The following is a 12,834-nucleotide window of genomic DNA, read 5'->3' on the forward strand; positions in this document are numbered from 1 at the left end:
GGAGACCTGCACAGGTGTTCACGGGAGGGGAATCCTCGACCTTGTAATCCTCCTTCACAGCACCGAGTTTCCCCGGTGCTCGATACCGCTTGAAAGATTCTGTGTCGCCGCAATCACTTTGACGAGATTAAGTAAGAGTGATTTTCCTTCCGTAGATCAATGCAGCTCCCACCACGCCAGGCAGGAGATTCTGGGCCTTGTGGTACCATCAGGAAGGGCGAGTGTTGTAAGCGGTGGCGTCTACTGGGGGGAAAGCTAGCGGAGCATTAGAGTCAGAGTGTCTTTGTAGTTTAATCAGCCGTGGCTAAGTGGAATGTTAGGGGAGGAAGCCGACACAGGGAAGGAAGAGAAAAGGCGAGGGAAGAAAACGTAGTGAGAGAGAAGTGCTGGAAGGCAAACGTGATAATTACATTCTTTACTTCATCATGCTTTTTTGGAGTGTTTTCTGTAGTGAAACTTTTAATGGAAATGCAGCAAAGGTTTTAAAATGTCATACAGCCAATATGAGGTAAACCACCACCACTGGCTGCGTGCGGCGTCTGCCTGATGGGGCTGGTGTGCTTCTCGCTTAATGTCTTTAATTTAACAACAATCCTGATCGTCCAAAAATACTACAGTTTTTATCCTGAACCTTGAATGACACCACAGCCCGGGCCGCTGCCTCCTAATCCTCGTGAACACTTCCAGGCCTGAGATAAATTTCACCTCCACGCACCAAATGAGAGAAAAAAAAAAGGTTCCCTGGGCGTTTTGAGGACAGTATCTCCCTCCCTTTATCCCCCTCCGTCCTTTGCCCTCCTCCTGCCCCATGCGCTTCACCCTCTGTGGCCGGATCCCTTTTTGTCAGTCTGGTCAAGGGATCAGATACCCCTCACCCCCCCGTGTTGTCTTTGGCTGTTTACTTCTGCAACACGCCCACACTTCTGCTGCAGCACCCTGACCAAATATTTCCATTGCATTTCGAGACCACCAAAGCACACAATCGAATATGGTCTTCCCTGGAGGACGCAAAGATTTGGAAAAAAGGAAGGATACGCGGCGCGCATTTCCGAGTAGGAGACAAATGGCGCATCACTTCTGGGAAAATAAAGGATTAGAACCCACGCCCAGATGACCACACGCGGCGCTGTTCCCGCTCTCCGTATTGTTGGTTCCCTGGTCTCACAGCTCCCCAACTGACACACTGTTACCCTTGGCGACCCGCGGGGCAAGGAAAGTTGGATTACTCTCACTCATTAGCCAGACTGATCCGCTTCACCGGATGGCAGGACGGCAGGGAATTTTGGATTTATATATCAGCAATTCAGTCCGTTACTACAGGGTTTCAGTTAAGCAAAAAATCTACATACATACCCATGCCATATTTTAGAGGTCACCCATGTCCTTTGTAGCAATAACAATGAAAAACACCCCTCGGAAATACCTGGTGGGCAGGCCGAGGTGTTCCGCTGGTCACCAAAATGTTGAGTTCGCAGCCTCCAGTTTACAGTCAGCAGGTCCTTTGAAGCCTCCCCGAGCCCGGCCTTAACACACGTCATAATCCATTACCAGCTTTTTTCCTCACCTTGCGACACTGTGACGACGCCTGTCCGTTTTGACTATAATGGAAAGGGGAGAGGCTGAGAGGGGACAGAACTCGGAGAAGGAGAAAGGGATACGGAGAGGAGGGAGAAAAGCTGTGTTTGTAAAGATGAAACCGACTAAAAAATGAAAATGAAAAAGGAAGAGAGAGAGAGAGAGAGAGAGAGAGAGAGAGAGAGAGAGAGAGAGAGAGAGAGAGAGAGAGAGAGAGAGAGAGAGAGAGAGAGAGAGAGAGAGAGAGAGAGAGAGAAAGTACTAGAGCTTCAGCAGAGGTCATGACATTTTTGTCTAAAAAGAGAAAGTAGGAGAACATTTGGTGTAGCAGTGGTGGCCCGAGGTGTGCATCACGCCTGAAGCATCGTGGCAGGCGGCGGCATTGTTGGGGGCGGGTGGTAGTGGCCGCCTCGGCGGGGCCGTGAGGCCACACAATCAGATCATTTGCATAAGCCAAATAATAAAAGAGTCGGCGGTGTGTGTGGCTCTGGTGTACAGTGTCTACACACTTCATGTTGGGACAATATAGGTGTGGTGGTGTTTAGCGGAAGCTTGTAAAGAAAACACTTTTTTATGCCCAATTTCCTCGACATTGTGTACCAACATGACAGTGGAGTTTAGGGCTCACTTAGTGTTGCCGCGCCGTGTTTAACCTGGTAACAAAGACGACACCGCTCCCGCCGCGGCTCTGCGCACTGGCCGGGAAGGTGTCATCCTGACTCGTAGTAACCTTCGCACTGGGCTCACCAAAATACTTGAATATGAATTGCAGAGCGTTGAAGGACGAGAAAAATAAGTCACAGGAAACCCTGAGAGTGGCATGAGGAGGCGGGGGAGAGAGAAGAGGACGTGGCTATGGAGACACCAATGCACGTCACCTCGCTAGTGTGTCGCCTGACGGAGGGAGAAATGTAAAGGGTGCTTTAGTGCCGCACAGATGTTTCTCACAAGGCAAGGGGAGAGTAAGGTCTAAATATTGGACTGTTACTAAACTTGAAGGCCCAATTAAGGACAAGGTAGCATTTCTTACAAACCAAGGAATGTGGAAGGCAGTTAAAAGATGAATAAAAGGACACACGTACTCACAAAAAAAAAAAAAAAATGATAAGGTGATCAAGGAGACTAACATACGTATCCCTGCCTCACCACCACCATCACTACCACCACCACCACCACCACCACTCTTCCACTCTCCATCGTTTCCTGCTTATCGCCAAGTTCCTCCGTCAGTACAAGTTGTCTCGTTCTTTCCCGGAGGTATGTGAGTGCGAGTCTTCCTCCGCCGCCTCGCTTCCGCCTCCCACCTTCCCTTCCCTCAGCTTAACTTATGGCGACAGTTACATTTAAATTTTCGTAACGTTAAAAGTAAATTGCAAACATAGCCAGCCCTTAACCCGCCAGCTTGTATTTTTTCCCAGGCGGCCCCGTGGCTCGTCCGGCATTACTCAGAAATTTAAGAGGAATTCCATGAAATAATTTACGGCATGTCGGTTCGCCCCTGTCAAAAAGTGGGAGCAAAAAAAGGAGTGACACGGCAGAGGAAGTGGAAGAGAGGCTGGGAGGTGAACGGAGGGGAGGAGGAGAAGGAGGAGTGGGAAGTAAGGGAGAGGAGGTAGGGATGTAGGGAGGGAGAGAGAGAGAGAGAGAGGGAAGGAAAGAAGAGATGACAGTGAGAAAAGCGATTGAGAGAGAAAGAGAGAGAGCGGGAGATGGAGTTAATGGTAGAAATGAGGGATGGAGGGAAGGGAGGAGACAGATGACGCCATGTGAGGGGCGGAGAGAGAGAGAGAGAGAGAGAGAGAGAGAGAGAGAGAGAGAGAGAGAGAGAGAGAGAGAGAGAGAGAGGGAAAAGAGCAGCCTCTCTCTCACATCAGCTGTCACGTTGCGCTATGCCTCATTAACTAAACTGAATCACAGGTACCAACGAGAGTTATATAATTAAACAACACTCACAGACGACTGTAGCTGATAGCAGACAGTGGCGAGGACTCACGAGGCATCGCTGAGTAAATACGCATTCTTTTAAACATCCATCATCAAGTCTCATTGGAAGAAACATTACCGTGGAAGAACTTGTAATGTCTACGTATCACCCCCATACATCAGGTGCCCAGACGGTGCAGAGGGGGAGAGAGAGAGAGGGAGGGAGAGAGAGGGCATAGAAGTTGGTACAGGCATGCCAGGTAAGGCGGGACCATAAACTAACACTTATCTCTTAAATACGTCACATAGGCTCCTGGTCTTACCCTGATGATTCTCTGCCTTACGTGCTGTGTCCGGCATCAATCTTGCAGGGTCGGTGCTAAGGATGCTACACGTCCATTTCCTCCCATTCCCGCCCATTCCCGCCCATTACTGCCCACGGCCCTAATGTAGTATACGCCAGAAAATGCCCATTAATTTGACGCGGAAGATCTAAACAGGAAAGTGATGCTCAATGAAATATAGGAGAGAGATTTATATACGAGTATATTAACATGCTGGAGGAACAAAAGAAATAGGAACAGGACACATGAAGTAGAAAAATAGAGAAATCAAAAGAACGTCTGTAGAAATGTTGTAAAATCAAGTCTTGACGTTTTATAATATACTATCAGTCTATTTTTCAAGTCAATTTATATTCAGTCTATATTCAGTCTACAGCCTGCAGGATACAGTTTACAGTTAGTCTTCAGTTTACGGTTCATTAGCGTTTGCGGAATGTTTGCAGTCTACATTCAGTCCACCATTTACAGTTAATATTCGGACTTTATTCTACCGTTCATAGTCAGTTTACAGTCTACCTCTTATGGTGTACAGCCACTCAAGGATGAACAGCTTACATTCCATAATATACAATCTATAGTCTTTTTTTAAGCTTACAGTCTGCCAGCACACACACACACACACACACACACACACACACACACACACACACACACACACACACACACACACACACACACACACACACACACTCACAAAAAAAAAAAAAAAAAAAAACGGCCCCAGTTCTCCCCTCTTTTCTGGGCGGCGTCACAACCACCCTTATTGTGGATTTTCCCGCGAGCTGGCCATTGCCGTATCCTGGTCCAGCGAAGGTCATGTTGGGGAAAACTACTAAAGGTTTGAGGTCGCTTGTCTTACCGTTTTTTTTTTTTTTTTTTTTTTTTTTGCAAATGAAATCTTAACAAACAGTCGCACAAGGATCCCATTTTTGGCAGTGGATGTTTGAGACCCGGATCTAATTGGCAAAAATATGCTTTGGTGTCATACGTGGATAATGAAGGGATTTATATGAGTAAATGTAGGATAAAATTTAGTTAGATTGTATATGTAGGAGAAGGAAGAAATGAGGAGAGTGGTAATAGTAGTAGTAGTAGGAGGAGGAAGAGGAAAAATGAGGAATGGAGGAGGAGGAGGGATAAAAGGGGAGGGTGGGAGAGTGGTAGCAGTACTAGTAGGAGGAGGAAGAGGAAGGAGGAAGGAGGAATGGAGAGACATTAGTTGCGTGAGGCCTTGTAGATGTGGATGTGTTCTTTAGTGCTGTACAGTATTAGGTGTACATTTACTTCCTTCCTGTAGGTGACATACTTAGACGCAGCTCGTAGACAGAATTGTTGGTTGGATGGGTAATTATTCTTAAGTCATAGTTAAACGGAGTACCTGCCACTTAGTTTTGCTACCAGTGTCTGTAAATTTTAGCTAAGTCTATCCTAAATTTACTCCTATAATTGCCTTCATCATCCACACACGACACCAAAGGATATTTTTGCCAGTTAGGTCTCAAACATCCACTGCCAAAATACCATTCTTGTCGGACGCTTTATTAACGTTCTATTTGCGAAAAACGATAAGACAAGGCACCTTTGTAGACACTATAAATGTAAACACTATAAATGGTGTCTTAGCATTCTTTTATTGACGGCATTGCATTATTCATTTACCTTTAGTTTAGTGTATGTGAGTTGTGTTGGATGATTTAAAGTAATTATCATCTATATGCTCCTATTTGTAATTTTTTTTTTCCTGTGTGTGTTTGTGTGTGTGTGTGTGTGTGTGTGTGTGTGTGTGTGTGTGTGTGTCAAGAATTCTTAAGCATGTAGGATTATCCATGCAGAGAGAGAGAGAGAGAGAGAGAGAGAGAGAGAGAGAGAGAGAGAGAGAGATGGATGTACCTTCTGGGCGGAATATAACGAGGCAATATAACAACACAGCCGTTTATCAACACACGGTCGTCCCGCTGTCCTCCCGCACGCTGGCCGCTCGTCGCTCCACGTGTTATTATCTCGATTTACGACACTGTCATCTGCCAGTCAACCAGCGTCGTCCGGTTATTTGCACGGGTGACCCTGTAACTGGCCGCCACTTTGACCCTCGTCCTCTAGTTATTCCCATAATGGATGGCGGCGTCTTTCCCTCCTGCCTCGCACCTGCTGCTCCCAGGGAAGGTCTCACATATAGGCACAGGGAAGGAAGTCTGTGGGAACAATGAACTAGGCGAGGCGCTTCTTAAGACCTGGAAATAAGGGAAAAATAAGGCACCACCTGGAGCATTTTATGAGTGCTGTTGAAATTAAGAAATGTTAGACACTTTTTTTTTCGCAATGAAGTCCCGTTAAAGTATTAAACTCTTTGAAACGGTTCATAGGAAGGCTACTCAGCTAAGAGACTTGTAATTCCGATTGTCTTTCTTTTGGTGGGGAAGGGAAGGGGACAGAAGTGAATGAATGGTTACACCCTCAGATAAATGAGAAAATAATGTTTGCAGGAATATCCATCAAACAAGTCACTCCCGCCTGGCCTCCCGACGCTTTGTTGACGCAGTTTGCCTCGCCACAGACTGTCTAGGGGAGCAGCAGGGTGATGCACTGTGGTTGTTTGTAGGGCAATCAGCCACCGCGGTGTTTAGTGATCGATAAAAAGACAGCTGCCAGCGTTATATCAGATTTATCAAGTCGTTGTCAAAATAGTAGAGTTCCTGTGTAGTGATTGGCTGTACACATAAACCCTCCTAGACAAGCAGCATTTGAATGACGTCATCTTATTCCTCACAACCCTCAAGTTCATGGTTTGCTGGCAGTAAAATGAGTAAAATAAGTAGCACCGAGGAAGTGATGGATTGTTGACACGTAGAAGTCATATTCATATTGAAAGACATACAAATATATTTATGTAGGTAACAGAAAAGATGTATGAAATAGACAAATATAAGTTCATATTTTGAATTAGGAAATTAGGAAAGTAAAGAGTGTTTGCCTCAGAAACCTTTATCTTCACGTCTCCCGGCGCTGCTCCCGAGGTGTGTGTGTCATTAGGTGGCGGGGGGGCGGGGGTCTAGACACATAAAGACAGAGGAGCAGGGGAGGAGGAGGAGGAGGGAGGGGGAGGAAGGTGTATAGAGGCTTACAAGACATGACCTTAGAAAAGAGAGAGAGAGGAGAGAAGGAAGGGAGAGGAGGAGAGAGGAAAGAGGAGGCAGTAAATCCCATCCTGAGCGTTATAAGTGACAATGATTAATCTATGGACCGTGGAAGACTGAACGATTCCTCCTCCTCCTCCTCCTCCTCCTCCTCCTCCTCCTCCTCCTCCTCCTCCTCCACCCCTCAACCCCCAACCACCACCTGTCCCCCAACCTTCCCCAGTGCCTTGCTGCTCCGGTGGCCGCTCCTCTGAGTCTCAGGGTTCCTCTCCAAAGCGGCGCTATTAGTCCCCCCGCGGCCTGAGGGACACTGACACCTCGCATGAATCTGGTAATCGATGGTTGACTCAGCAGTTAAAAAAATAAGAATAGGTCTATTGTGAGTGCGGGAAGGTGTACGGTCCAGCCTCCATGCCCCTCCCCCCCCTTATACCCGATCCCCACAATGCCTCCCCACTATGCCTCCCCACCATGATCCCTCCCTCTCCCCGCCCCACAACACCCCGCCCCAACACTCGAGGCGCGGCAACACACCACACAGACACAGCTTCACTAAATGTCCTCACAGTAAGCGGGTCCACTTCACCTCAACCCCGATAATGAATTCAGAGTTTTTGTTGCTGTTTTCTCCCTGCTATGTAAATATTTAGGCTTAAATGGTGACGGCGGTCTATGTGGAAATGTTAATGTGTTTGGGCAATAGTGGTAGGATGTAACAAGACCCGAGAGAGAGAGAGAGAGAGAGAGAGAGAGAGAGAGAGAGAGAGAGAGAGAGAGTGTGTGTAGTATTGTATGGTGTGGTATGATGTATTCTGTTACAATATACTGTAGTGTTCATTTGCAGCCTTTCAGTTCATTTCAGCGTGCTCTACTCTATTGACATCACAGGGTACAGCATGTGTAAGTGGTTCATTTGACCTTTTTATACAAGAGACGTAAGTGGCTGCAGCAAACAGATTAATCAAATTTGCATGAAGGCATCAAAAAGATACAAGTCAAGCCTCAATCACATGATGAATCGCTCCCCTCCACCTTCTTGTCGTCATTTTAACCTTCCACCACTCCCTCTCTCCCTACGTCCTCGCCACTCCCTCCCTCCCCCTTTGGAACCCCATTTCCCACACTCCATCCCCTCATGTGGCCTTCCTTCCCACCCCATCCCGCCCTTCACCATCCTCCTATCCTCTTCCATTCGTACTTTCCTCTCCTCCCCTTCATTTCTCTCTCTTACAATCTTCTCTCCCATTCATACATATTCTCCACTTCTCTTCCTCTCTTCCTTCTCTTAGACTCTGCCCTCCCTCTCACCCATCCTCCCCATCCCTCCCAGCTCCACTCTCCGCTCCCCTCCCAGACACACGCACACACAAAGCCCCTCTGTGCCCCCGTCGGAGTCTGCCCTCCTGGAGAAGCAGATCCTCGCCCGCTCGGTATAATCTGATAACCTAAAAACCCTAAGAGATGACTTTTGGGACTTGGCGTGACGTCAGGGCGGCGGGAAGAGGAGGGGGACGGGAAGGAGACGGGATGGGAGTGTTAGATTCGGGATGTGGGAAGAGCAATGAATTATTTAGTCATTTGTGTTTAGGTTAGGTTTTCCAATAGTTTTCTCTCTGCGCATACCAAGGGAGTCGTGAGTAGGAGGGAGTACTTGTCGTGGAGATAAGGCGTTACATGTTCTGTACCTTAGAGAAACGTGCGGATTTATGAAGCTCTTGCACTGTAAGTAAGCTGTAATCACGGAAAGTAATCGAATCTTCGTTAAGGGGGATGTTCAACAACGCCCAATTAATCGCTGGTGTCATATTAGTCACAGACATTATGAAATATAAGACTCTCCTCGCAAAACAGTGAATATTCGATTTCCTGCATTCCCCGCCGCCCGCGAGACAAGCCGCCACGCCCTCTTGAACTTTATTATACCGGAAAAAAGCAATATAAACTCACGCTAACTTAACGGGATCTTGAGACACCTTCCTCCTAAGCATCGGTCACCTAGCGTTGCCAAGATCACCGTCATTGTGGCGGAGATAAGGGCACGTCGGGCGGTGGCAGGTGAAAGTGACCAGGTGAAGGTGAATGCCTTGGACTGGACGCTTACGGAGAGGCGACGTGGCTCTCCTAGGTGAAGGTGTAAACTGATTAATCACATTTGTAGGTGAAGTAAAGGAGTTCATTGGTATATGGCCTTGGAGATGTTGTGCTACTGGACGTGAAGGGAAGAGAGTAGGAGGAGAAGGAAGAGGAGGAGGAGGGAAGAAAAACAGCGACGAGAACCAGGGCAGGGGAGATATGGGAAGGAGAGACTCAGAACAGGAAAATCATTTATATTAGGAGCGATACCAGACATCTCTCGCGTAAGGAAGTTCTAATGAATACGAAAAATGAGACTGCTACTAAAAGGAAAAAGCTCATTAGGGAAAAGTAAGATTAAACAGACACACTCACAAAAAAATGGTACAAAACAAAAATTAAGGAAGTGAACTTGACAAAGAGCAGCTTGTCATTACCCTCCTCCTCCTCCTCCTCCTCCTCTTCCTCCTCCTCCTCCTCCTCCTCCTCCCTGTGTATCATAAGAACAGTATGAAGAGGTAAGGAAGCGGGAGAAGTCAAGGAGTCAAAAGCATGTTTCGCTCTCTTCCTTCAGTCGCATCTCTCTTACGCTTCCCCCTTCACCCATCTTCCCTCCTCCTCCTCCTCCTCCTCCAGCATATAGTATACCTCGGGCTGACCACGACACTCTTGGTCTGCGTAAGAATCCTGGTTCAAATCATTAGTTCTTTTTTCCCTAGTGGCACGTCTTGTTTTGATTGCATCACCGGCCACGCCCCTGAGACTGAAATATTGAGGGTATTATGGCACCCAACAAAAACTGGCCCTCGGAAAGTTCGCACTGAGGGAAGAAGGTGTGCGTCTGTTTGTGTGTGTGTGTGTGTGTGTATATGTGTGTGTGTGTGTATGGAGCAAAGAAGTACAATGATATTACGAGTATAGTTATTTAGAAGATATAGATCAAGATGCTAGAATATATATTACTTCAAATTAGGTCGTCCTGGTATGCTAATGTAAATATTTTAGAGCAAGCCAAATTCCTAGTTGACGTAATCCTAACTGATATTTGACTAAACTGCTCACAATACCATGAAAATATTGCCGGCATTTGACTCTGTGTGTGTGTGTGTGTGTGTGTGTGTGTGTGTGTGTGTGTGTGTGTGTGTGTGTGTGTGTGTGTGTGTGTGTGTGTGTGTGTGTCCAGGCTAATGACATATCCCGTTCCCTGCATGTCTGCGTTGCATCATCCCATGTCCGTAGCCACACACACACACACACACACACACACACACACACACACACACACACACACACACACACACACACACACACACACACACACACACACACACACACACACACACACAGAGTCAAATGCCCACCTAGACCAAAGAAGTCCATTAATTCACTCCCATCCTCCTTTATGAATTAAAAAATAATAGTAATAGTAAATTAAACATCTGCCACCACAAAGGCTGGAAAGTACTAATGCATGCAAACCCTTTAAGTCACAGTGTATGAGAATAAGCCTCCCTGTGCGCCGCTGTCTTGTAGGCGGATGTAATTATGGTGAAATACAGAATGCTCCTCCCATGTTGGCCGCCTCCACAACACTCTCCGGATTAAGTGAGTGACTGTTTTAGGTCAGTAGAGATCCTGTTCCTCTCTGCCCGAGACTGAAGTGTGCTTGATTTCACAGCGATGGAATGTTCTTTTATTTTAATCTTCTTCTTGTGTCTCTTAAGTTTCCTTGTGTATCGGTTACCCGCTCGGACGTGTGACTTACTTGTTTTGCAATGTGTGTTTGTCACTTGGCCTTGTTGGAGAGGATAACCACATTTTTTTGTTTGTGTTTTTGTTTATGCTGCAAGTCCTCAAGAGACGAAACAAACACAGGAATAGACAGAGAGAGTAAGAGAGAGAGAGAGAGAGAGAGAGAGAGAGAGAGAGAGAGAGAGAGAGAGAGAGAGAGAGAGAGAGAGAGAGAGAGAGAGATCGGGAGCAGCACACGCCACAGGTCTCAAAACGTGTCTGTGCTACATCGTGTCTATAATTGATGGGGCGCCACACACGCTTCTGTAAATAAAAAATTGTAGTGGTGATGTTTCGAGCTTCCGCCACACCCACACCACCTGTCCACCTAGCCAGCCCGCAGCCTCCACCTTTCCTCCACCACCACCACCCACCACTTACCCTTGCCCACTCCCTCACCGGCTCGAGTGTGCGTGGGAAGCCTGAGTAACCGTACACAGCATCTTGACTCACTCCTCCGCGGTGGTCAGCTTTCCCAGAACTGCTCTACGTCTTACTGTACTTCTTTAAATACATTTATTTTCTTCTTGTGTGGAGCTTTTGTTGTCTTTTATATTTATTTTCTAGTACTCTTTTGTCTCCACGGGCATGAAAACTACATTTACTCCCCCACTAACTTCTCCCCGGCGCTCTTGATCCATCTTCTTACCTGGTGGATCTGACACGTCACGACCTTCCCCAGTACCGCCTCGCCCATAACCTGTCTGCACCTCTTTATTCCCCACACCCTTGATGCCTCACTCACTGCTTCTCCTCTTCCTTCCTTCATTCCTTCCTTCCTCTCGAGCGGTGAAGCTACATGCTCTTCTTCTCGAGGGGCGAAAATGACACTATTCTCTCTCTCTCTCTCTCTCTCTCTCTCTCTCTCTCTCTCTCTCTCTCTCTCTCTCTCTCTCTCTCTCTCTCTCTCTCTCTCTCTCTCTCTCTCTCTCTCTCTCTCATATATATGCCCTAAGTTCCTGAAAATTCACTTCACTGCAGCATCGCCCACTCAATTCTTTCACTCCACCAGCCGCAGCCTCATCTCTTCTACACAAACAGCTGCGTACGTGCGAAGTTTTTATGTGTTTCCCTTCTGCTGCAGTATTTTTTGGCGCCAAGGACCATTTGTCGAGGGGAAGAGCAGCCATAAGAATGCAGATTTGTTGGGCTTGATGCTCCCTTTCCCTCTCCCTCTCTCTCCCTCTCTCTCCGTCTGCCACCTGGAGCTCCGTAACCTTCCGTCCCTCATCGCTTCCCGCCACTGAGCATAACTTGACTCCCGTAAATTAATTTGAAGTGTAAATTTATATATGAGAGAGACAGAGATAGATACATGGAGATGAGCTGATACAGAGAAGGTGGAGTAACAAATTGGTGAGGAGGAGAAGAGGAGGGGGCTAGTACAGTGATCCAGAGAGAGAGAGAGAGAGAGAGAGAGAGAGAGAGAGAGAGAGAGTATATATATAAAATAGAGAGGGAAGAGAGATGACGATGGGAGGATATAAGCTTTGCTCGTAAAATATATGTCTTACCAACCTTTGATGTGAATAGAGCAGACCACACACACACACACACACACACACACACACACACACACACACACACACACACACACACACACACACACACACACACACGGACCACAGAACATTATATCGTCGTACTTAGCATGGTAATAGCGAGCGGGAGACTTAAACATGTAGTAATGCAATGAATAATGCTGAATATAATTGCAGTGGACGCCGGCATTGTTTTGACGGAGAAGCAGTGAGACAAAAACCTGGTAAATGGGAAGAGGAAGAGGTAAAGTAGAAGAGAAGGAACGGGTGATTACGTTGTCAGACTTTAAGAGTAAGGATGTACACACACACACACACACACACACACACACACACACACAGGACCAAAACAAACAGTCCCGCTCCGTCACGCCTCGTCTACGTTTCCCTTATCAAGTGGAGTTTTCACGAGAGAGGAAAAAAAAAGGGGAAAAAACGGAAAGAAGGAGCATC

This window comes from Scylla paramamosain, chromosome 27 (assembly GCF_035594125.1).
Source record: "Scylla paramamosain isolate STU-SP2022 chromosome 27, ASM3559412v1, whole genome shotgun sequence".
Taxonomy (NCBI): Eukaryota; Metazoa; Arthropoda; class Malacostraca; order Decapoda; family Portunidae; genus Scylla; species Scylla paramamosain.